The 27,170-nt window shown below is 35.0% G+C and overlaps 1 protein-coding gene and 1 non-coding gene across 2 annotated transcripts in view; one reads left to right on the top strand and one right to left on the bottom strand.

The window, feature by feature from the left end:
* Nucleotides 1-2,010: 2,010 nt before the first annotated feature.
* On the bottom strand, nt 2,011-2,082 carry Trnag-ucc. Its single transcript has one exon. It is a non-coding gene; the product is annotated as a tRNA-Gly (tRNA).
* A 13,368-nt stretch (nt 2,083-15,450) lies between these two features.
* LOC105398275 (facilitated trehalose transporter Tret1) overlaps nt 15,451-27,170 on the top strand; it is a 55,379-nt gene continuing 43,659 nt past the window's right edge. The window contains exon 1 of the mRNA XM_011570348.3: nt 15,451-15,728. The gene's annotated coding sequence lies outside the window, so the exon portion shown is untranslated. The remainder of the gene's footprint in view (nt 15,729-27,170) is intronic.

Here is a 27,170-nt window from a genome sequence, read left to right as displayed (position 1 = left end):
TTTTGTGGTAAGGCCGTAAATCTCTCAATATCAGTCAGTATAATACTGTTTAAGCAAAAGAGCAATAGATTTAATTTAGTTTAAATGTTTCAAGATTTTCAAGCTAATTTTTCCAGTGAGTTAAGCCTAATTAGGCTTATTTCTTGGAAAAGAAAATAATTTAAAAGATCAAAGACACGATGTGTTTGCATTATAAATGTACCGATTAATATTTCGTGCTAAATGTGTGATGTTAACACGAGGTTTTTTCATTAATCTTTGGTTTTAATCGGTCTGTTTACTGAAAATCCCTGTATTCGAGCAAATATGATTTTGTTCTTAGTAATATTGCCATGTCAGTATACTGCGTTTCACGTAACTTGACAAAAAATGTCAACCAAACAATATTGTAAATACTGGTTTGTTTTTGTCTACGCCAAAGGCCCAAACGGATTGTGATTGTGATAAATGTATGGAGAAACGGCGTCGGCAATGCCGATGAAGTGGACGCACTTGTGTGAATTTCTATACAAAGAATACTGAATGCGATGCGTCCGTTGCTTGCGATGCCGAAAGGTATATATATATGTGGGGACATCTCACACACGGCCATCCGACCCCAAGCTAGGCAGAACCTGTGTTATGGGTGTCGGACAGCTGATATATCTACACAAATACATAGATAGATAGATACTAAATATAAATATCAACACACAAGACCCAAGTACAAATATCTGTCTTTAAACAAATATCTGCCCCAGCCAGGAATCGAACCCGGGACCTTCGGCATAGCAGTCAGGGCCACTAACCACTACGCCATTCGAAAGGTAAGGCCTACATGTTAATATGTCCCTTTTGTGCACCCCTCACGAGATTTAAAATCACATTTTCAGTTTGAATATCTTGACAATTTCAGCAGCATACCCAATTAACTAAGTAAGGAATGACTCAATTACCTACAAGCATTATCTGAAAGTAAATATTCTTGATGATGAGTATCTCTTCTAAGAAAGATAATCGGGGAATTGGGTTTTCCCACTTTAATTAGTTCATTCACACACATCGCGTAATAGCAAGACAGTGTAGTTATCTTATTATCATCATCATAACCTTCTAAACTACTCTTGAAAGGCAATTAATTGCGTCTGTCTTGAGTTCCCGAAATTAAAACAATCATGTAACTTCATTTCAGATGCGTATTTACAAAAAGTAACCTTGAGAACCTAGAAACAAGAACATAGTAAGTAAATAAACTTTGGGTAAATCTTAAAACATCCCTGCTTACTATATAGACGTTAGTTAAAATAGGCGCCACACAAAAATGCATAGTTATTACATAAACAAAAATAACAGAATGCGTCATTAAAATTATTTATTATTTACAAAGCATTGCAACAAAACTGTGCTAAGCAACTATTTACAACTCTTTGCAATTGTTGCATTTTTAAAGTAAACAAATGTTGACCTACATATACATAGGCAGCGTATTTACATAAGATAAGTACCTATGTATAAGGTGTCTTGTAACAAGCGTGTTTATAAATATTTAATAATGAAAGTATGCCTACTGAAGTGAATGATAAAATAAACGCAATCGGTGTTTAGCTAATAGGTACCTACTTTCGAACGATAAGAAATAGACGTACGTTTTTTTTTTAACAAAATAGGTAGGTACCGTTATACCTAGAGTTATAATAAAGTTACTCACAACCTTCGGATATTCGGAAAAAAACTAGGCCAGGTAGAACTGACTTAACTTTGCGTGACCACAAAATTTCATTTCATTTTTTAAATACGAAAGGAACGACACATATTGATTGAAAAGTGTTTAAAAACTCCATTAAAAATAAATTAAATAATTAACTACTATTTATTGTATGAGAAGAAGTACCTAATGTTATTTCTATCGAAGACTGAAGAAACTTTGGCTAAGAGCCATAACAGAGAGTTTCGTAATACTTTATCTAATTAGGTTTCGGTCAATGACTTTACTACTATGATTAATAATAAAATAAAAACTGCAAAAGATTCTGCGATGGCCGGGAATCGAACCCGGATCAACTGCTTGGAAGGCAACTATGCTGACCATTACACCACCATCGCAGCTGACTTTGTCGGCGAAATAGTTGATTCTGATCTAGACGTGATATTTATCGCCATTTAAATTTTAATGGATGAAATCATCATTATAAAAAAAATATTGTATCGTAGCTGTGTATAGGTATGTAGTTACCTAAAGTTATTTTTACAATTTTGTTTGATAATAATATCAATTTAAATTTATCAGAGTCTATTGAATCAATCACTGGCTACTTATTTAAGTCTCTCTAACAGGCTGCTTTATATCCCGGAATTCCCACAGATCGCGGGAAAAGCTAGTTAAATAAGCAACTTTATCACAAGACACTATGTTATTTTTTTCCACATGGCTACCCCGCGTGGGACTTGGACCTAAGCCGGAAGAAACTAATTATATGCAAGGGTTCAGTCTTGAGGGGGTCTCCCCTTAAGAACTGAGCACTGACAGGTGGTGGTGTCTTCACCTTAATAAGATTCTGGGGGAAAGTTTTAAAATAGGGCTTAGTTTTTGCTGTTTGTGGTTTGGTGGATTTGTCGTTTCTTCCGTTTATGAGGTGCTAGTTTCTCACATGAGTGAAGTCAAAGTTAAGTATAATTTACTTATTCCAAAGTTGTGAATTACAACTTTTTTTACACAGTAAATTACGATTGGCTGTCTAATATTTTGACACCGCAAAACACAAGTGCAATGTTTTGGCATATTTAATTACATTGAAACACATAAAAAGAGTCACAAGTCACAACACTTTGTCATCCAGCCACTGATAAAACCTCCGCTATTATTACTTTTTAAATAAGTAAGACCCTAACTTTATTTTTTTTTAGATAGACTATGATAAAATAAATTGGTCTTCGAAGCGGCTAAACAAAAACCGACCGCATTTCACTCAACACACGCATATAATTATTATGGAAACTTGATCCTTGGAGTGTTTGATAAGCGAAGTATTTTAAAACCTTTCTCGGGAGATCATCGCGTGACATGCCTGATAGGGGTAATGGGTTTTAGTTAATAGTTGAAGTTTACATTTTACAAAATATCAAAGCTGCGTTTCCAATAGGCAAACTGTTCACTATCTAAAATATAAACAGACACATAGTGACAGCATGTCTTTTATTCCAAAGGTGGCGATTATCCAGCCATTTTGAAACAGGCCCTAAGTTTAGATACTATTCTATTCTAGAAAGACCTAGTATTTATTAGGACCTTTAAGTACTGTAGGTCATAGAAAGCTGATACCTAATAGGTAGGTATGCTTAGGTAATAATAATTTATTCAAAGAAGGAGCAGGAGTTTATTCAAAACGGTTCAGCAAATACGGTTCGTTTACTGCCTCATACATTGTATTATACTTATATTGTAATTGTATGAAATGGTACAAAATAATTCGATTCGAAACTTTATTGATACCATTCCCTTTGCCTAAAATAGTATGGGAAAGTGTGTAGGTAGTTGTATGTAAGTAAGTACCACAAACCACAATAGTAACAAATGTGTATGTTAATTTCACAGTAAAGTTTTTACATTCTGTAATAAAAAAATAATAATAATAATAATGTAATATAAACATAATTATAAATAAATATGTGGGGACATCTCACACACGGCCATCCGACCCCAAGCTAGGCAGAACCTGTGTTATGGGTGTCGGACAGCTGATATATCTACACAAATACATAGATAGATAGATACTAAATATAAATATCAACACCCAAGACCCGAGTACAAATATCTGTCTTTAAACAAATATCTGCCCCAGCCGGGAATCGAACCCGGGACCTTCGGCTCAGTAGTCAGGGTCACTAACCACTACGCCATTCGGTCGTCATTATCCTTATCATCGGTTCCTATACAATACAAGGTGTTGCAAAATTGGTATAGTAAGCTGAAAGGGGTAAGGTGACTCAGGAGGTTACGTTATGACGTTTGAAAATTCGTTAAAAAAATTGCTACTCTATACAGGGTGTTGCAAAAAGGGTATACTAAGTCTAAACCTACATGTGCAGCATGGTATATCTAAGCCCGAAACTGAAATCAGAATTTCAAAATTCGCGATAAAAAACATTGATTTTTCATAGAAACTTTGTTGGTCACGTGACTTTTTACTATGGAAAATATTTTTTTTTTTCGCGAATTTCCAAATACTGATTTCAGTTTCGGGCTTAAATATACCATGCTGCACATGTAGGTTTCGGCTTAGTATACCAATTTTGCAACACCCTGTATAGAAAATTAGTTGGTCACGTATGTTTTTTCTATGGGAAATTTTGAAACATCCTGTATATATCTGGTGCAACCTAGACGGTCAGCGACTGACGCTAACCGACTAATCTTAACCGTCTTACTAATCTTAACCGTCTTACTAATCTTAGCTGTCTGACTAATCTTAACCTCTCGTTAAGTAAAGGAGAGTAATTAGTAATGAAGGCGTGAACATTTATTTGTGAAGTCATTAAAATATTCTTACAAAAACTTCATTTCATAAAAGGGTGTAACACAGTAACAAGACTATAAACAAATTAGCAAAATACAAGTCGGTGTTTTTGATGTTTTAAACTTGCAAATATTTTCTTAAAATACCCTTTTTGTTAAAAGCCAGATGTTTTCCGTCTCGTAATACTTACAAGTGTATTGTTTATGCAAAAAATGAGGAAGCTTTTTGTTAAATAAGTAAACGAAAATGATAAACACATTTTTAATATTACATGTGCCTGAGGAATACTGACAATGGGGACTACCGTTTTTTTGCTCACCAGTTGGCGCCACTGTCGACTGAGGTTAAGAGGTACCAGAGCTGTCAAACTTATCAAAGGCGACTTCATCAAATTGGCGCGAAATAAAGTTTTAAAATCTTGAATCTTATAAGCTTATTCATTATAAAATAACTATCATCATATCGAGTTACTATGCCGCAATGTTGTGCAGATGCGTTATGTTCGGAAAGAAAAGGAGGACATATGTTACCAAGTGATAAAACTGTTCTAAAACAGTGGCTTGTGAAATAATTATTATCCGACAATCTCGTGTTTGTGAAAATCATTATAACCAATTTCAGAAAGAACATAATGTAAAGAAGGATTAGGCATTTAATAAATACAATAAAAATAAAAGAGTTACACACTGATTTAACTTTTATTTATCCTTTCCGTTTAAACACACTGCTATACAAAAAATATAACACATTAGTAATCCACACAATGAATGCTGGTTGAGTTGTTAGTTGAAACTAAATAATGGTAGTATAGTATACTAAGTATTCTATTATTTGTGAGGGTGTCAGTACCTGCACCTAGCTCACTCGAATGGAGCCTTTGTGCATGTCGCCTTAAGGTCTAAACTCCACTCCTAAGCTTGGACCATTTCCTACCACGCTGGTCCTCTGCAGGTTTGTGGGTTCGAAAATCTAGATATGCAGGTTTTATCACGATGTTTTCATTCACCGTAAGAGCGATGGTATGTACGGTGGCCTGCGCCTAAAAGTATACAGGCAGAGATTTTAAAATAGCGATCTCAAGCTAACATGCTGCTCAAGCACATCCACATAAACACCACTGCTACACACATCACACACAACACGTCCCTGGATTTATAACAGATGTAGCTGGTCCCTTCATCATCAGGGATCGCTATTTAAAAAATCCGCCTGTATACTTTTAGGCGCAGGCCACCGTACACTGTGCATAAATTCCAAAGTAGTTACTCATTGGTGACAATATCTAGATCTGGAGTTTCATTTTTAGTGTTCACACTGCTATACAAAGTTTCTGAAGGCCACTCAACAGTATACACTGAATCATTTTGTTGTATGATGCTGTCCTCTACGTTTCCAACCAAGTTACTGTTACGGTCATAGTCTTGGTGTCTGTAAAAAGAAAAAACATAGCTGTTATCTAAGCAAACAAGCATACATTTCGTAAAAAATAAGTTTGTAAACAGTAAACAAACTAACCTCTGAATTAGCTGCTCTTTGAGACCGCTTATTTATGCGCCTCTTTTCCTTAATTCAGCTTTCAAAGCATGCGCAACTGCACATTCATCGATAAATAATCCATATTTGCGATAATTTCGCGAAGAGATCACTTTTCAACAGGGAAATGAACGAAAATATAATTTATCACGAAGCCCGCCAAACAAATTATATGAAAAGTAAAATGTCACTTAACCTCAGTCAACACCAGCGCCCCTAGCGGCAAATTCACACGCGTTAGCCCCCATTCAACGAATGTTGCGCTAAATAAATCTCAACAAGTGAATTATTTATTTATACTTTTATTGCAAATTTTACAAAAGTAAATGTACAATCAGGTTGACTTAATGCTAAGAGCATTCTCTACCAGTCAACCTGCAGAGGTCATCAGGTGAATGGCATCGGATCCCGGACGGGATTCAAACCCTATATTCACCACAGCCGTCAGACTTACCATCTGCTAACCACTGTGCCATCCGAACCTCTGTACATGCCTATTAAATTTGTCCTATATGTCTTCAAATTTTATACATTGCACAAATCTTATATAATAAATGCACAAAAGGTGGGCTTAATGCTAAGAGCATTTTCTACCTGCCAACCTACAGGAGGTACAGGAAAACTGGTACAAAGATGTGAAAAAAAAATAGGTTAATACTCTTTCGGATGTTCATCTACGAAAGACGCTTACTGTATAATCCTTAAGGTGAGATCACTCTGCCCTTAAACTTTCCATTCGATTAATCTTGTGTCCTTCCGATATGTTCTTAGACCATTACAAACTTTATGAAACCTAGACATGCAGTTGATTTTCAAGGAGGACTTTCAAGTACAAATCTAGGTTAAGATATAAAATGAACCTAGAGTTGGGTAGAGAAGGTCGTAAACTTTGTACTAAGTATAAGTATATTAAGGTCGGCTTACGCTGGTGTAATAATTATAATCAGCACGTAATTATCAACTGCTGAATATATTATAGAATATAGACCTATCCCATAGATCGTAACAACACTCAGTACTCAACCTTCCTTGTCTAGCCTCTACCCTTGCCCCTGCGGCTTAGAGGCTGGAATAACTCAAATAAGTAAAATACTATTTACTGTGTCGTCATCAAAAAGGATGTCTACTCAGCTGATGCGGCGCCTTTGGCTAGTTCAAAGGACACTGCACTGGTTTCACACCTGAGAACGTGAATAAAGCCGAACGTCAGGGTATAAAATGCGATTGGCTGAAATAACGTTTTTTAAGTACTTAAGATTATTTTGCTCATGTGAGAAACCGGGAATTAAGGAGCTTCTCCGAGTAACGATGAACTTATGCCCAAGAGCAGTCTGCATAGACCGTCGTTAAGTTTATATAGCCGGTACAAGAATAACTAGTTTCTCCTCAACACTTAACCTTTAAGTATGGACGTGGAGTCTCACAGGCTACCTAATGTTTACGTTTTCATAGTTTTGCCTATTTCCCCCCGCTCCCCGCGATTGAGCGGCTCAGTAGCTTTTGTTTTAGTTGCCAAATTACCAATGAGGGAGGAGGTTGAGTCGTCCGGTGAATATCACGTGAGTAATGACCATCAAAAAATTGACTGGAGCCTGTCAGGCTACACGTCCATTGTTGTCATACAAGATATTTTGTACGGGCGATTACGTTTTTTTTAAATATTTTTTTCTAAATGTGAAAAATAAGTAATGCTGGTACTTCTAAAGGTAAAGGTAATTTCTAAAAAAACTAGCACGTGTGCATGTAGTGCCTCATGTGCAAAGACGTGATATAAATAGACGATTGCCAAGAGAACTGAGGTTGACTAATGAATCGAGTTTTAGGTGATGATAATTATGGTTACAGAAGGTGTCCACGATCAAGAAACCAGTCAAGGGTCCACAAGAGCATGTAGAATCTGTCCCGCGAAAAAACATAGGATGAATACCAATGTTTGTGTTGCCTGTGCGTCTCCAAGTGTTCTAGACCTCTGTGCATTGACTGCCAATAAATTGGCGCTATTAGACTGTGGTCAATATTTTATATAATAGTTACCTGAAGCAGGTGTTTTGTGTTTTCGGTTACTTATGTATTACCTATATTTTAAGAAAATAAGACTAATTTTGTTATAGTAATAAGTTTGACTGTTTTTAATACCAGAAAATGTAGCGTCAGTAAATTAGGACTTAAAAGTGCCATAAGTTTGAATTTTCCACATTTCTATATTTTTTAAAATAATATTTGATTACATAAGCACGTTATTTTATTGCTAAATCCTTTAAATTCAATATCCAATCAGTTTTAAAGTAATCTTATATCAAATTCTCAAAAAAAAAGTGTATGCATATAGGAGCCTGTGAGGCTCCACGTCCGCACTGGTGTTAAGAAAAAATGACGTCCATACTTAAAGGTTAATTAAATTTGAACTTTAAAAGTTATAAACTTTATACGACTTTAGTTAAAAGATGCCGACCATTGGCCATAGTTTTAACAATATTATTATTCAAAACAACGTATGTATACTTTTATTTGTTAGGTAATAAATACTATATCGAGATATAGATTTCGATATAGTGCTGCCTGTCTGCGAAACATCTGTAAGTTTAAGATTTGCCATTAGAGCGACGAAACTATGCTTAAAGATAGTTAATTGCTAATGTTCAGTGGTGGTAGCCCCACAGAGACTCGTTAGGAAGCAGTGACCGGAAACCGGAAGCCAAAGCAGCATGTCCACGAAGAGCCATGAATGTGGACGACACTAAAACTGCAGATGGATGTAAAAAACCTGACATAATCTTGGATTAACAAGATACGAACGTAATGGTCGAGCGAGACGAATAAGGCCGAGGACCGAGTGTTGTGGCGCTCCTTGGGAGAAGCCTATGTCACGCAGTCGATGATTATTGGCTGATGATGATGATGATGGTGTCTCACACACACACAAATAAAACTGGTCCGCATTTTGGTTATTGTAAAATCCTTATAACTCAATCTAATGACAACCATTGTACTGTAACTTAACAATAATAAAGTCACAAATAAAGAACTTATTAAAAATAATAGCTCATTGGCATAGGTGGGGTGTTACTTGCCGAGAAGTTTCTTTTGCACGGACACTCCATCTATTTTGCATTAAAATATCGCTGGACACAACAGCAGGTTTCATTACTGCCGTTTAAGATGACGGAAATGGAGTCGCGATCGGAGAAATTCAATTTATTTATGGACTTACTTTTGCTCGTGTGTCTCGTTTTGCTAAGGATCTCCCTTGAGAATTCAAATGTCTATTATCCGAATGAAAATACAGTCCCAAACAAAATCGCAAACTGTCATTTTCCATTTTAAATACCTCATGTAAGTGACGTTTTCGAGGGTTCGTTAACAAAATTTTATACGGTAGTACGTATCAAAGAGAATTTAAATACTGACGTGGTACATAAATCAGTAAGTAGTTGATGTTTTTCGGAGAAGTTAACGATTTTAATACACTACGCTTTTGCTATAAAATTGCGTGAGAGTCACGTTTTTAAAACATTTTGAGGATCTTATTGGGAATGAATCCAGTTTCACGGTTGGTTGCGTAATGGTCGCAAAACTGTGTTTGTGACATGAGAATCTAAGCTCAAGTTCCACCGTGTCACTGATAACACTGCTTATCCCGTATTATAGTTGACAGCTTTTTAGCAATAATACCGCCTTTTTGCGCAAATTATGAGCTATGTTTTTAAAATGCTTCCGTGTAAAATTTGCTTTGCAATAAAGTGTATATAAATAAATATGAATAAAAACAGATGTAGGTATCAGATGCGAGTATTTTATATGATGTATCTAGAAAGCCATCTAATAGGTCAGAAGAAAGCATGTATACGGTATTAGTACCTACATATTAAAGATGAGAGTTATATTGAAGAAGCCAATAAAATTGAAATTTAAATTATAATTTTAATAATAATTTTAGTGTTGATTATTGCTTTCTGATTTCACTTCGAGTCTACATGTCACCATGTATGCATAAGACCTGGTTTCTCATGATTCTGTTAGTTACAGTCTCAATAACGGATTTGCTGACGACGCGTTTAAGGATTATTACCCTTGTTAATTGGATGGGTCCCATGACGAAAATCTAATAGACCATCCATAAATCAAGCATTATGTGAATCATTCACTCACACTTCATTCAATATTCTGTCATATTCATTGAAATTGGTGTCTATGTCTCTATAATGTCAAACAACCTCAAACAACCAAACTTTTTGGTTTTGAGGTTGCCATGGTTACTATTTCTATCGAGGTTGTTTTTTGACATCCGTCATTGAAAATAATATCATTACGCCATGCCCTTTGAAAAACAATACAACGAACTAGATGGAGTGTCAGTGCAAAAGAAAGGACTCAACAAATAACACCTCAATTTCTAAGTAAGGTCTTATTTTAAAATAGTTTGTTAGAAGATTTTTCACTTAATTCAATAGTTCTCATTAAGTCATTAGGTTTAACTTCTTATATCTACCTCTGTGGTCTAGTGGTAGAAGCTCAGCTTCATCACCCAGGGATCCCGGGTTCGATTTCCAGGTAGGGCCATCAATTTGTGTTTCTATATTGCGGTTCCAAGTTAGGTTAGGACATTAAATTAAAAGTTTTATCTCGGTTTGACATTATATAAAACCCAGACAGTATTTCGCTTCATTTTTTATGTCACACAACATCTAGTTCGTATATTGTTTATCAAAGGCTCTGTTCATTTTTCCATCTTGAATCTTGACAGAATGAGTGACAAGTAAACAACCCGTTGCCTGGTTACCGGTCTTAACCAAGTCTTAGCGGAACCCCATAGCTGCAATCAAGTTTATCACCCGATCAAGGGAGTTAACCCCGTGATTTAGCATGGTGGGACACTCACTAACCTTAACGGTCCAAGATGTAACCAAACCGAGGTATTTTTAACCTAACCGAATGGTGTGAAATTAGGCCTAAAGCTTATAAATGTTATTAGTAGCAATAAAAGTGTCGTAAATAATAATATTTTTGTCTTCTAGATGGTTGAAGAGATGATTCTATTATGGAATTAAATAAAACAATAATAAACACGACAAAGGTAATTCTAGTTTTTTATGTAATTAAGTATTACCTAAGCATCAATCATAATTTCCCATGTGAAAACTGGCTATTATATGGTTTATAACAATAAAATTGTATTGGCTCTAATTTCGTGATAATTATAAAAATCTAAGTAGGTACTTTACACTCTATAGAATATTTTAATCATCTCTTACGTGTAATGGGCAATAATACTAATAGTATATACAGTTAACTCTAGAGATGTTTACAAGTATATGACTTCGATATTATTATTAATCATGAGGAATCATATATATATATATATATATATATTATATAAATTAGCAAGTAATTATGGAAACACCCTTGCACGTGTCACCAAAACACTCCCCAACATCAATCAATAAGAAGAAGAAGACTTAACTACTTTCAGACACATCAAAATGGCTATTAACCCGAAAAGAAATTCTGCCAAATCGCCTTCTTCCTGTTAGAAAGTCAATCATTCTTCCATCACCAATCTCGTCCCATGTCCGATTAAGTCCCTCAGTGTCACGGCTCAAAATTTCAAATCGTCGGGTGTGGAGTAAGTTGGATAAGGTTCTAAATTGTTGGGCAGGTTCCTTGACCGTGGATCTGGTCAAGTGCGAATCGGAATCAAGTGTTCCGCTCGAGATAATGTAGTTAGGAAGTTCGAGTGCTCTTGCGGTTCAAATGTGATAATCTAGTTGTTTTTTCTCGGGTAACGTGTGAGCTTAGATTAAAAATATAGCATCAAGATGGTGTGTCAGTGTCACGTATACAAAAACAAAACAAAAAACTGTCCGTATTTTGTGAACTGTCAAACCGTTTTAAGTTCAAACTAATGACAACCATTGTACCTACCAATGAATAAAGTAACAAGTCTTCTTACCTATCTAATTCAAAATAGCAGCTCAGTGGTAGAAGGTGGTGGTGTGAGGTGTTATTTGTCGAGACGTTTCTTTTGCACTGACACTCCATCTAGTACGTTTTAAAATATCGTGTCGTGTGAGATTTGCTCGTTAAGCGATTTTATTACTCGGCACGTGATTTTGACACGTGATTTTTACAAAAAATACCATTTTTGTCAAGGGAATTTACAGCAATGCCATGAAAAAAATATGGAAAGTTAGATCTGTAGCCATCTATGGAGTCAATTCCGAACCAGTAGATTTAATAACTCCTAAATTTAATATAACAAATTGTGTATTACATTCTATAAGTCTAGTATTGTTCCACACCTAGAAGATTCCACCTAAACTGCTGAACCACTCGACTTTGCAGGACATTCACTCCTCTCGACAAACGAACGAGGAAGCTGGCAGTTCCTTCCCCCGCACTCGAGAACCCTAAATCTTACTTTATTGATAGTTGACACGATTTGAAACAGATGTCCGATTGAAGGATTGAGTCTTAAAACTTTCTTTTCGACGGGGCTCCATCGTTTTACATAAAATGTTTAGATTATGCGGAATATAGTCAATCTTGATCATTCTCTTCTCTTTGTCTAGCTTTTCATGGTTTTTAGTAACTGCCGGTTTCTATAACTCTATCTATCCATAACTGCTAGTTACTTTCATACGATTTTGACAGATTGTATGAAAGTAACTACGAGTTATGGATAGATAGAGTTATAGAAACTGGCAGTTAGTGAGTTGCTTTGCTGTTTATTGAGACTTCTTTTATGTGTTTACCTACTTTTTAGGGTTCCGTAGCCAAAATGGCAAAAACGGAACCCTTATAGTTTCGTCATGTCCGTCTGTCCGTCTGTCCGTCTGTCCGTCTGTCACAGCCGATTTACTCGGAAACTATAAGTACTACAGTGATGAAATTTGATGGGAATATGTGTTGTATGAACCGCTACAAAAATATGACACTAAATAGTAAAAAAAAGAATTGGGGGTGGGGCCCCCCATACATGTAACTGAGGGATGAAATTTTTTTTTTCGATGTACATACCCGTGTGGGGTATCAATGAAAAGGTCTTTTAAAATGATATAAAGTTTTCTAAAAAACATTTTTCTTAAAGTGAACGGTTTTTGAGATATCAGCTCTCAAAGTCGTAAAAAGTATGTCCCCCCCCCTCTATTTTTATAACTACGGGGTATAAAATTCTAAAAAAAATAGAGGTGATGCATGCTAATTAACTCTTTCAACGATTTTTGGTTTGATCAAAGTATCTCTTATAGTTTTTGAGATAGGTTGATTTAACTGTAATTTTGGTTAAGTATATTTGCTGCTACGGAACCCTTTGTGCGCGAGCCCGACTCGCACTTGGCCGGTTTTCTATCTATCCCTTTGGAATTCGATGCCATTCTTATTTTTGAGACTACCTTTACAGCTTATATCTTTACTTTCAGGAATCAGTATAGAAAGAATTAATTCTAATGGCACAATCAAACACACCAAATATTTTAAGAGTGCTGCGACCATAAGCAAATTTTATATTGGTGCGTAAATTAAGTATTCAAATAATTGTCTTTGTGATATGATGACGATTAACAACGCAAATATGTACACACACATCGAAATTGCCATTAGTCACGTAGGTATACGACAGTTTGGCCAAAATTAAGAAATATATAATTACTATAAAACATAACACCATCTTTACATTAATTGATTGAAAATTATTGAACTTTATTAAATTCAAAAGAATCTAAATAACATTTAACACAAAACTTATTACTAGATGAAATTAAATATGCACTACTAACTAACTAAATTATAAATCTAAGTAAATATAAACAAAAACTCTGCACTAAATTATTTAACTAATAACTTAAGAACTAAGAACTAAGCTAAAACAATTGAAAATTATTGAAAATATATACTTATTAATAACATTAATATCTGTTTTTTTTGTATCTAAATGCCTGGAAGAGATCGCTTTTAGCGATAAGGCCGCCCTTATTGTACCTATTATAGATATACGCTGAGTTGCAGAAAGGAACATTAAGCTAATGTCGACATTAAATCTATATCCGTCTCTTTCTGTCTGTATACTGTCAAAGCAAGGCAGCAATAGATTTAAGGATAGATTTTAAGTACTAAATGTTATTTTAAGTGTTTTATGTACAATAAAGTTACTACTACTACTACTAAATCTGCGTTCCCTGTAGTCCACAACTGTTAGCCGCGTATAAAATTAATTGGCTGAGTATTCATAGTTTTCACGCCTAGAACGAGTTAGGAGTTTACCTACTTGGGAACGCAGCCTACATCTGTCATCATATTTTATTAGTAGACTCTAGTACAAGTAAGTTACCAAAAGAGTTTATTTTTTATTTATACCTAAAATGAATGCACCAATGGATTGAGATGTAACGCTATTATGTAGTTCATCATTGTAATACCTGAGTCATCAGCAATCCAGACATTGACCTCTGCGTTGTATAATCAGTAATAGAAGAACAGACATGCTAGCAATAATAGTATGTAATAAAGATGTAGACACGCAGGTAGAAGAATACCACAAAATATTGATAATTATAGGAGATCTGGCAAATTATAAAATAAAAAATAATCACTACAAGAAAGAGTATGAAAAATATTTTTGGACATGTAAAAGTTATAAAATACTATGATAATAATAACATAATTAGTTTGAATTAATGCATAAAGACGATCATAAACAAAGCAATGTTTAGTGAACAATGGAAATTTCTAACAAAATAGTTTGTTTTCTTTCCACCAATGTTGTATTTGGACTGTATTTATTTTAGGCCATGGCGTAATCCAGCACCCCGACGAATCTTGGAAGCGTGTCATGTGGACGTTTTCCTTGTATCGCCTACGATTGGATAAATCTCGTCCAGAATTCCCCGAAAAGACTTCCGAAAATGCTTTTGTAGCAGGTAGGTAATTAGTAAAACAAAAAACTTACTGGAAATACTGTTAATCTCACTGAGCTAAACACACATGTGATCAAATGATAGGTAACAGTGTACAAGATAAATAAAATTGATGAGATCGAAAACCTAGAGCGGTTTATTACACCTAAAATATTTTTATAAGTGTTCAAAAACAATAGAGAATAGAGAATCGGTTGTTCAAACAATGAACAGCCATGAATCACACTAGAAACACGAGATGCTTCGTCAAATAGAGTCGGGCACACATCCATTACGTCAAGTGGTTGAAAACATTAATTAAGGATATAAGCGAACGGCGGCAACAGAAAGCTCAATACAAGTTTATTTTTCATTCATACAAACGTGTAATACATGCGTCTGAATCACTAACACAGATATAAACACACACCTAAAAGGGGGAACAAGTCGTAAGCAACTCTATCAGGTAGAAAATATGGTTTGTGTTTGAGCGTGAGGCGTCGGATAGAATGCACATGGGGCTTCGTAAACAGTACAAGAGACGCCGGCGCAGTCAGGGATCGCCCGTCAGTTGAATAGACGGCATTCATTGTGCGGCACGCGCCGGCCGACTCACGCGCACGAACGAACGATAATTCGAAATTTAAAACCGTGGTCTCCACAAGGGTGCGTTTTTGTGCCAGTGTTATTCTTATTCTATATTATCATTAACTTTTTTCGTGCAATATTTGAGGTTCGCAAACAGTGTTTTTAGTTGTTTTATGAGTGAAATCATTATTGATCGGTCCAGACTGAGATGCTGAATGGCATGGTGAGTGATTTTGTAATGTTCTTGCATACGATGTGTTTGAATAGGACCATTGTTATTTAGGTAGCGAGAGTTTGCTTTTTTTCTAACAACGCGTGTATTTTTACTTTTACGTTATCGGTTTTATAGTTTTTATTAGTTTTTTAGGAATGCTGATTAAAATAGTTAAATGTTTGGAGACGTTAAAATTTTACGAGTCTGGGCAGTAAATTTATAATTTACTACAGTATCTGGAGATACGAGTGTTTGGTTAGCTCTAGTAGGTAGAAACTGGCCTGTACTTGAACTTCAAACGTTGAACATGTTTACGTTTTGTTATCTCTTTCCACGGTTATTATTTTAATAGTAAAAGTGTATTTTAAAAACAAGCTCCCTATAAACACTTCAGAGGTTTCTGTATCTGAGTTATATGACTCTGAGTTTTGTGATCTTGAGCCATATTTTATTTATTTTTATAGGAACTTTACTGCGTGTATTGATAAACTATATTTTTATATGAATTTTTATGATAAAAATGATAAAGATAAAAACAAAATAATAATAAACAATATAATAAACGCCCTTGTAATATTTTTTCCTATTACAATTGAAATAAGTCGATTAATATTTGTTTAAGTAAATTTGTACATTGTCTGTAGACTCTTATGTGTTAGTATACTTACATTTTTAATAATTTACATACAGCTTAGGAAGCAGTTTTAATACATTATAAAAATGAATCATATAATAGGTTAATGATTATTCTTAAAGTTACCAGATTGGCAAAAGCAATTCATCATGAGAAAATAGGTAATCTTATCTCGAACACTTCATTTGCTGGCGATAAGATTAAAATGCTAATTAGTAAACAATATAAAATGCCCTTTGAAAACTACACTGTAAGAAACTATTGTTAGAAACAATAGAATTCCAAATTTAGCTTCAGAAACCACCCAAGAAGTTCATCAAAAGAAATTCCTTAAGAAATGTAGCGGATTAACTATGACAAGGTTGTAGACCACTAGTAAGCTATTGTTATTGGACACCTTCGTGGCTTTGATCAGAATTTTATTATATTTATTGTGTTAATAATGTATTGGTAGCTTAATAATTTCAGTTCTTACGCAAACATTAGATTGAGAAGGTATACTGTAATGTATGCTACACTATGCAAATAAAATATTACTTATATTTCAGTTGTTGATAAAAAAATATTAAATCAACATTGTAATCGAAACGATATCCCGGAAGTAAAAATAGATAACATTTACTGGCTAATAACAGGACTAAATAACTACCTACAAAAAGGTACCGATACCTTCAAATAGATACACTCGTAATAAAAATGAAACAGTAAAACATTTAAAAACACAAAAACTTTTAAATGCCAACGGTACACCCCAATCTAATATTTACTTTAGCAGCCCTATGAAAGATAAAAAAGGTGTTAAAAGTACTGTTAGGTATGTATACGAACCGGTCCGTATGCAACTCAACTATTTCAAGTTTAAAAACGAGAAGATGTTAGAAAATATTCTAAGAAATTTTAGTAGTTATAATTAGACAGACCTTTGGAATATTATTTTGAATTTTTATATGGGTTTCTTGGTTATCGCAGCGATCAAAGTCCTTAGTGGATAAAAAGGAGTAGGTAGGTGTATTAAGAATTTATAATGTTTAATAAAAAACGTAAGTATAGAGGTTTTTTATTAATTTCATGCAGAGATGTTTCGTTACAGAATAAGGCAGCAGTGTATGGTTATATGTTCAAACTGGAGTAAATCGTAATATAACGTTAAACAATAATTGCATTTTACACAATAGTTAAATTCATAGTTAAATTATAAATTCAATAAAGACATTAAACCATTAGAAATATTGCATATAATTTTACTACTTCGAGGATATTAAATTAAATATAAATCGGGTAAGATATAAATAGGAATTCAAATATAAAAAATCCATCTAGCACTAATTAGTATGGTATTTGATGGGAATAATTAAGATTTTATTAACGAACTAATTTAGTTTATTGCATATAATATAAGAACTTAATAAGAAATGTTCTTATTAGAATCACATATTTGCAATCGTCTACATATCGTTGTTAATCTTACATAGGTAGTAAACCGAAGATATATAAAACATTTTTTATCTGTTCTATTTTAAGAATTTATGTAGTCACTTATCTCATGCTATAAATCCTATCTGAGTAACTTTAATAAATAAGTACCAGAAATACGTAGGTACTTATATAGTTATCATTAACACACCTGTTATATTGATATAAACAAATGAAGAAACGTGTCAACCTATGAGATAATTATGTAACAGTATGTTTATTTATTAAGATAATTCAATTATAATAAATGTGCTTGATACCACTTCTGAAATTACGAACACCTCAATTTACGTTACTACTTACATTACTATACCATTTATTATCAAATTAAGCTTGTGTAACTAGTTTAATTAATTTATTAGTATATAATTTAGCACCTAAGTTCAGGGCATACTGAAAACCAGCGCTGCATAGATTATACGAGGTATAACTCGCAGCATTGCTGAGTTTGTCCTTTTGCCACCTTTTAATCTTGAGTTAATTTTTGTATTTGTGTTTTATTGTGTTTTCCCGATTATGTGGCAATAAATGTTTTTTCTTTCTTTTCTTTCTTTCTTTCTTTCATTATTAAATTAACATTTTAACGCCATAAATTATTATAATATATGAAATAAAGGCAAGCAACACTGTGTCTTAATTTAAAACTATTGAATTGTGTCTCTGATGTACCTAAATTTAAAAACAAAAACTAAATTTGTGTAATAACTTAAACAAAAACTAGATCTCACAAGTCCCAGTATTAATACTCTAATTAAAAATCAATTTTACACCTACGACAGAGCGACAAAGCACAATTTGCGTCACAGAAGACTGTGACGAACAACTTTGTCAGACGTGACGGAAAATATGTCACGCCCCAGTCACAGTGTGACAAGTGTGACAATTGTGACAACCAGGAACCGACGCCCGTGACTGTTAAGGGCCAACATTTGAATAATAAGGTGCAGATTGTGTAGGATGTAGTTTATGATTGTAGACTGGGCTGGATTCACGCAGCGGATGATATTGATGTATTATTTTAGAAGATAAAAAATATTTATTCGGTGTTCAGAACCGCATACAGACATTTGCAAAATATCACGAATCTTGAACTACTAGGTTTCTTTTAGCACTTATATCGTAGCAAGTTAGGGTTCTACTATATAATGCGTTTTTCTTAAAGGGCATAAATCATGTCGCTTAGATACGATTGTCGTTTTGTTGCGGAGTCACAACTCTGGTTCGGTCAACTCTGTCTGGGATAGAAAATTATGTGAGTGGCAAATAACATAAGCACTACCGACTTACCTACTGACTTAAGCCGTATACAGAAATAAGGATGGAAAATTATAATAACACTTACATTGACTGATAAATTGCAGGCAAAATATTCACAGTCAAGTAAGCGGTTGTAAGTTTCCAGGTTTCTTTCTGTATTATGGCTGCGCCCTTATGCATATAAATCAATTATACTTAATATACACTATTTAATGCTAGAAGAGCTGCTACTTAATAAACTTTCTCTGGTCAAAGTCAAGCCCTTTCGTGGTGATAATTAAAGGGACACAATTTCTTCTCGTCAAGCTTGTTCATGTCCAATCATTACGGTTGGTTTACCGTGAAGAGGGTTTTTAAAACTAACTTTATCTTTTTAATTAGCTTAGCCCTAATTTCTCCATAGTCGGTTATCTAACCGACCAGGGATGGTTAGTCAATTACAGATTTGTCAAAAGTCAACCACTAATACCTGGTTATGCTCTAACCGAGAATGGAGAAATTGGCACTAAGTTTAATTCTCTATCTATCGATAGTTGACAGTTACTTTCATTCTGAATACGATTTTGACAGATTGCAACTTTTTATGTGTCATAGTCGTATGATGTAACTGTCAGCTATCGATAAATAGAGTATTGAAACTGGCAGTCAGTACGACTGTTGGGGCTCCCTTCAGCTTATTGGACTGTATAAAAGATGGTTGTGATCGGATGAGGAAGGCTGAGAACAGAGTGTTTCTGTGCTCCTTGGGTGAGACTTGTGGCCAACAGTAATGGATCGATTACACCTAACGAGTACAGTGGCGAGTCAGTGTACTCGGCCGCGCACTCGGTCACTTGCTAGCCGTTGATTGGTCGAGGATCGGCCGAGGATACTCGTACTGTCTCACCACTGTACTCGTTATGTGTAATCGACCCATTAAGGATTGTAGACAGTCTGATGATGAAATAGAAAACTTTTTAAAGTGAAGCTAAGCTTGCTGGCATTAGCTAAACATAACAAGGTTATCTCTGCCTAACTTTTCTGTAGTTATTTCAAAACTTTATGCTAGTTATCACTAGGCTTTTTTGTTAATTATTGGAAGTTAATTTTAAGGTATAGTTATTGCTTTGTGTACCTGCCCAATCTTTTTTTACTTACGTCAGTGTTGTAACGTGAAGTTTAGATTATTTGTGTAGGCCTACCGACAAATCGTGTCTATTAACATATTGCATTATTATCTACAAGTATATATAAACAGTACAACTAAATATTCAACAGTTTGTCTATTTATTTCACCGGTATTTAATTAACTAATTACCTATTTTGTATTTTTATGGTTTAATTATATGTATTTTTTTTTAATTTCTTAATAGGCTAAAGTTATTACTTATATATAATTATCTTATTAAAACTAGACTTTTATGGCGACAATTCTTTGACTATAACGGTTTGACTCCATTCAGTGGTGTGAGATATAATTATGAGGTATACTTTTAAAGACATGTATGACCTAATTGTCGATACCTAAGTAATCATTTTCAATGTATAAGTGTTGAACTTGTGCAATCTTAAAAAGGTAAAATATATATCAACATCTAACCAGAAAAGGAGGACGTTATAATTATACCTGAATAAATGTGAGGTCTGGTAGGCATTTACATTTGTTTTTTACATACATCAACAAACCACTACGGCCTACAAACGACTTTAGCTGACCTACTCCGGTAAATAGGTCTCTGTTTTATGTCGCAGACGAATTGACACAGACATACTGTAGGATCTCCCCTTTCTAATCAAACTTATTTTGGGCAACTTAAATATGTGATCGAAGAAAAATTAGGTTGTTTTACAGCATACAGGGTGTTTCACAAAGCGTTAGATAGTATATATTTTCTATACGTATAATCAATAATAAAGTTATAGGTACTTGTATGTATGTATCAATAGTTAGTTAAATTTTGTTCTCGTACATTTCGGTATTATCCTTATTATCTACGTTAGGATGCAAACTGATAAAATTATTCGTTCTACAGAATTCAAAGTAAAGATATTATAACACTGAAGACGTCATGCCCTTCTTAGAAATTTAGCAAACGTAAGGAGTTTGAGTGCTTTTACATATAAAAATAATTATATGTGTATAAAGAAACGAGTAGGTACATACGTTAGGTATGAATACTGAGTATAGACTGATTACAATTCGTGATTATATCTGCAGCGTTACTACATAAGCATGCAGCCTACTAATAAAAAGTCAAAAGTCTGTTTTTTTATCCCAGATACTAAATTGACAGATTCTGAGCGATTCATCAACAGTCCATCGTCTCGCGATAAAGTGTCGTATTGTTCTATTGGCGGAACAATCGACTGTTGATGACCCGTTCAGAATCTGCCATCAATTTCTTATCTGATATTTAAAAAAAACAGGCTTTAGCTATGGTCGCCAAGGACTTGCTATAATAAAATGGTCCTTGGTGGTCGCTTTTAATGGTAAGTCTAGAAAAAAAAAACAATCTAATATCGGGTAACTAAAATCAGAAGCTCCAAAACGCTTGGTTAATTTATCTAAATGTTGAGCCGTCTTCGGCCCACATTCCTCCAATCAAAAGTACTTAGCTGACAATTACACGACGTGCCACTGAATGAAATCGCATTTAGCGATAAGCTTATCTCCGGTCCGATCTGTGTAGTAAGCCGTTTGAATGGGTTTTTAACTGGCGCAAATATTAGTTGTACCTTAGAATGTCATGTGTTTTGCAGTTAGTGCATATTACTTTTGATTTTATATACTACCCAGGAATTCCGGGATAAAAAGTAACCTATGTATTAACCTCGGGTGTCAGATAACTCCATACCAAAGTTCATTACAATCAGTTCAGCCGTTTTGACGTGAAGAAGTAACAAACAAACACACATACTCACAAACTTTCGCATTTATAATATTAGTAGGATACAGGGTGTGGGAAAAGTGGCTATAAAAAAAAGCTGAGAGCAGGTGACACTCTGAATAACTTTTATTGTCCGATTTTTCCGACTTATAAAAATTCGCAAATTTAATATTTTGATTTTTTGATGTCGATAAACGTTTAATGCGCGTCCCACCAATCACAGCGGCGTATTTATGGTGAATCGCGATGTTGTAATATTTATCTACGTCAATAACGGCCCCGTGCAGCAAGGACAGGCCTGACTAACACAAAGTGAGTCTGATTTAATAAACTGATTGTGATAAACGAGTCCGCTATGACGAAGTGAAAACTTAATTCTATTGAAATCAGTAAACTTACTTATACTTGGGATCATGTTAGAGATTAACATACAACGGCCCGTTCAAATATAGACCTTGAGAGCCTTAAAACATACACTTTTAGGTGAAATATTACGATATTGCCTACTACTATAGTAGAAGGTACTGAATATAGTATATCAGTGTCACGATTCTGAAATAACTTAGGTGTAAAATAAGCTCATAAAATTAAACTTTACTTCTACACTAAACTTATAGGCAACTTTTAATAACTGAAATCTTCAGAATAACTCACAATTCCTCCTAGCAACACAGTGTTGAGTAAATTTGTATTTTTCTCACATCCATCAAAGAGATGACAAGAGAAGGAAAATTTGTATTAGAAATTGTAGTTGTGAAAAGATTTTTCTATTAGCCGCGCGACGATCCATCAGTTTTGGAAAATATTGTACGAATATTACCTCCTTACATAAACATTGTTATACAGGGTGACGCAAAAGTATACTACAATACTAACACTTTGTATAAACAAACACTACTTTGGGGTTACCAACACCGAACATTAATTAGCAATTAACAAACCATAGCTAGCGTCGTTCGCTTGTCAAATCTGACGTAACTTGTGTGGATCTGACAGACTTTTGACAGTTGATTGCTAATGTTCGGTGGCGCTCTAGTTTTGTCGCCGAAACACCAAGAAGATCACAGGTGTCTCGCGGGTGAGTCACGCACTTTTCACTGCACATTCAAATGTAGCAGTTGCAAACAGCTGCGGTTAGAGCCAGGGGGGTCACTCCACATGACGAAAAACTAAGTTTCAGAACGCTGCTGCGCGAGCCGCGACTCTATCTCGTTGTATTAAACGTGCCGGTTGCACGACAGCTCTCGTTCGTTAGTTTTTCGTCAGTATAGAGTAACCCTCTGCGACGGTTTATTTTGATCTAAAGTTATTTTTGCGTCAGCTGCCAGTCAGTCCGTCTGACCGTCGTTTTATTGGCATTTCTACCTCTCAGGCCCTCAGTCTGCTAGCATTTTAGATTGTACAATTTGTACTAAAAGCCATCCCGTGGGAATTCTGAGATAAACAGTGTATTCGCTTCCTACATACCAAAATTCATCAAAATTTCTCCAGCCTTTTTTCCGTGACTTAGCAACAAATACACATCCATCAAATATCATAATCTGATGGATGATTTGACCTGTAGAACATTACTTTTTCTATCTATATCTACATAATTTATTATAAAAGCTTAAGTTTTTTGTGTATGTCTCTACAGCATTGTGAAGAACATAAAGCGAAACACGCCTACAATAGTTAGTGTGAACATAAAAATACACAAGGAACGAATCATAAACATCGTACAAAACGATCCGCAATCAAATAATTCACCCACAGCTTTTAATTATTATTCTGTTCACACATTTACTGTAGGTACATACCTACCTACAGAGTGTTGTAAAAATGCTTTACATTAAGTAAACCGTAATATAGAAACTTTTTAAATCAAAAAAGGGTGTAAACTATTTTATTCATTTTTAGAAACGCAGAAAACTTCGATGGATACTCTATTTTAATATTGTCAAAGCCAAAAATAAATTATCTGTAAAAATGTATGTAAGTCAATTATTATCCCATGTATGTAAGTAATATTATAATGAATGCCTATGGGTAATACATACCTTACACACCTACAAGCTAATAAGCACTATAATTCACAATACCCCGTAAATCGTATACAATGTTACTAGCAAAGTATACGTCCAGGATTTCACGGAAAGCCTAGACATTACCTTACATTTTGTTCTTTATAGCAAAGCCGAGGCATAAATTTTGCTTCAAATTGACATGTCAGTATGGTAAGTTTGAACGTCATGAACTTGTTGATTTTATTTCACAAACGTCAAATGTGTGAGTTATTTATAAAGTCAGACAATGTTGACGAAGATGAAGAAAAAGACATACATCGAGCGGTGGTAGCTCAGTCGGGTAAGCGCCCGCTTCTCACGCAAGAGATGCGGGTTCGATCCCGGCGCTGACATGTACCAATGAGTTCTTTTAACTTAAGTACAATGTATACCATCGCTCTTACGGTGAAGGAAAACATCGTGAGGAAACCTGCATATCTAGATTTAGCACATCTAGATATGTGAACCCACCAACCCGCAGTGGACCAGCGTGGTGGGAAATGGTCCAAGCTTAGGAAGGCAGTTTAGACCTTGGGGATATGCACAAAGGTTCCACTCGAGAGAGCCAGGTGCAGGTACTTACACCCCCACAGAGAATAGAATAGAATAGAATAGAATAGACATACATCGTAAGTGTTAGAAACTCAGAAATGACAAGGAATATTTGATAGCCTAGGTAATTGTTTTTTTCCAGTTTTGTTAAACATAAATTTTCATCTGAGTATGGATTTTCCGTCAAATTTTTATGTAAATGTCGCACCTCCAGAGATACTATCATTACTATCTCAAATAACAGAAGAAACACGGTTTTTCTTTTTTCCAAACTGTAAAACCTACGTATATGGGTACAGTTGAATCACAATTTAAAAGCTACTTATAAAGCTTCCATATACACATTGTATGAATTTTATTACATGGAAATTTTCATTCTCGGTCTTTGAATGGACAAGGAAAGTCTATAAAAGTACTGTCAACATTTCATACATATACCATGTATAAAGCAGTGATAGATTTTATTGAACGAATGTAAGGTCTGCAAAAAATATATTGTATGTATCATTTTGTGATTCACTGACAGGTGATAGGTACCTAGTTAACATAAAAAATACCTATTTTAATGTTTCGAATTTATTATTAATTTATTCTATCCTTGAAATTTTAGGATCAAACATATTGCGCCAGGGTCATACATATTCTACATATTTTGCTGATATAGTACCTAGGTACTTTACGACAGAATGGTAAAGCGGTTAATACTATGGACCACAGTAGTAGCTCCGGGTTTGATCCCCGGCGGGGCATATTTAGTCTTACAAGCTAGTACGTGCATACGTAGTTTCGTGCATCAACGTTAATTTGCCTACCATGGAATGGACCAAACTTGATGAAACCGAACATTAACAACAATTAACAGTCATTAAGCTGCGTCGCTCGATTGTCAAATCTGACGTAACTTGTACGGATCTGACAGATAATTGACAAGCGAGCCACACTGCTTCTGAATTGTTAACTGCGAATGTGTTGGTAGCAATGACAAAGGAATAAAGAGAGGACATGGCATATCCACGAAAAAAATGCGCCTACCTAAACTTTGGTTTCAATTAAAATGGCGGCTTTTTTCTTGAAAAATGTAAACAAACAAATTGTTTGACAGCTGAAGTACCTTGTGTTTGGATGTCAATCAACATGGCGACCGGTCGCAATGTTGTAATTTTAGGCAAAGACAAAACTACTGTTGTCCTTTTTTACGTAGGATAACACCAATAAGTTAAAAAGAGACGACGATATATTTTTAAGTACCGATTTTTATGCCAGGTCCTCTCTTTATTCCTTTGTCATTGGTTGGTAGTGGTTCGGTAGCTGGACTAGCCCGTCTAGTACAGACTTTGCATTTTTTTAAAACTATTCAAGTTTTCCTATGTTTTCTTCTATAATCTACATACATTATCTATCAAAAGTTGCACCATAGTTTGCGCTAGAGGCGCCACTTTGTATGCGAGAAAACGTAAACTGTTATAGTTTTGGATAAACTATCAAACCTGACTAGACGGGCGCAGAAGATAGGTTTCGAACGCAGGTCATTATCATATCTATTGCCACACTAATTCCAAAGCTTGTCTAACAAATTTCCAGCTTGAAGTCTGGGCGTTATTGAAATTCCTTATCAGTGAATTAATAATTAAACGATTAAAATTTATTAATAATTCAAATAGGTACTTTGATATTTTATGTAGGTCATGATCATGCCTAAATATTTAACTAAGCTCATTTCAATATTGTTTGATGAAAGGAATGGATATTCAATCTCAAACTCAGTTAACAACAATAAGTGTCGCCACCAAATGGCCCCAATTTTATCAAATATTTAAGTTTTCAGTTGGTAATATTCTGATGTGCTGTTAAGGTGAGGCCACACGAGCGTAATTGTGTGAGTTGTGAACTTGGTTGCGCCCGTGCGCCAACACCCTTAAATGTACTCTTCTATATTGCAGACAACGGCAACGTCATTAAGGCCTGGGTCTCCTATTTACGCCGCAGCCGCAGGACGCGTCCAGCGTCACGCCGTAGGCCGCGTCACGATGCTCACTATAGAAATGTACTTATGCGGTCTCCCTCACACGCCGACGTTGGCGCGTAGATGTAGTGAGCATCGTGACGCGGCCTACGGCGTGACGCTGGACGCGATCTACGGCGTAAATAGGAGACCCGGGCCTAACCGAGTTTTTTTAGGTGTAATTTGGTGCTAATGTCACTGGAACTTTTTCATTACTCGCGACTGTATAATTTAAGCATTTATACAACAACTAGCTGTTCCCGCGAGCTTCGCTTCGCCTTAAAAAGTTTTCCCGTGGGAATTCCGGGATAAAAAGTAGCCTATGTTCTTTCTCAAGGTCTAGACCATATGTATACCAAATTTCATTCAAATCCGTTCTGTAGTTTTGGCGTGAAAGAGTAACAGACAGATAGACACACAACACAGTTACTTTCGCATTTATAATATCAGTTATGATAAATATGGGTGCGTCAAAGAAAAAAGAATAAAACCATTCGGGTATGTAATTGCTAACCCTATGGCTTGGAAGGGGTTTTCGAAAAAACCCTAATGGATACGGCGCCTATTTTTTTCTTACCTCAATCACCACAAACATATCATAAAGGTTGTGAAGTCAATCAA

The sequence above is a fragment of the Plutella xylostella genome, chromosome 28 (assembly GCF_932276165.1).
Source record: "Plutella xylostella chromosome 28, ilPluXylo3.1, whole genome shotgun sequence".
NCBI lineage: Eukaryota > Metazoa > Arthropoda > Insecta > Lepidoptera > Plutellidae > Plutella > Plutella xylostella.
Note: the sequence above shows the minus strand (reverse complement) of the source record. Positions and strands in the feature narration are given on the sequence as shown.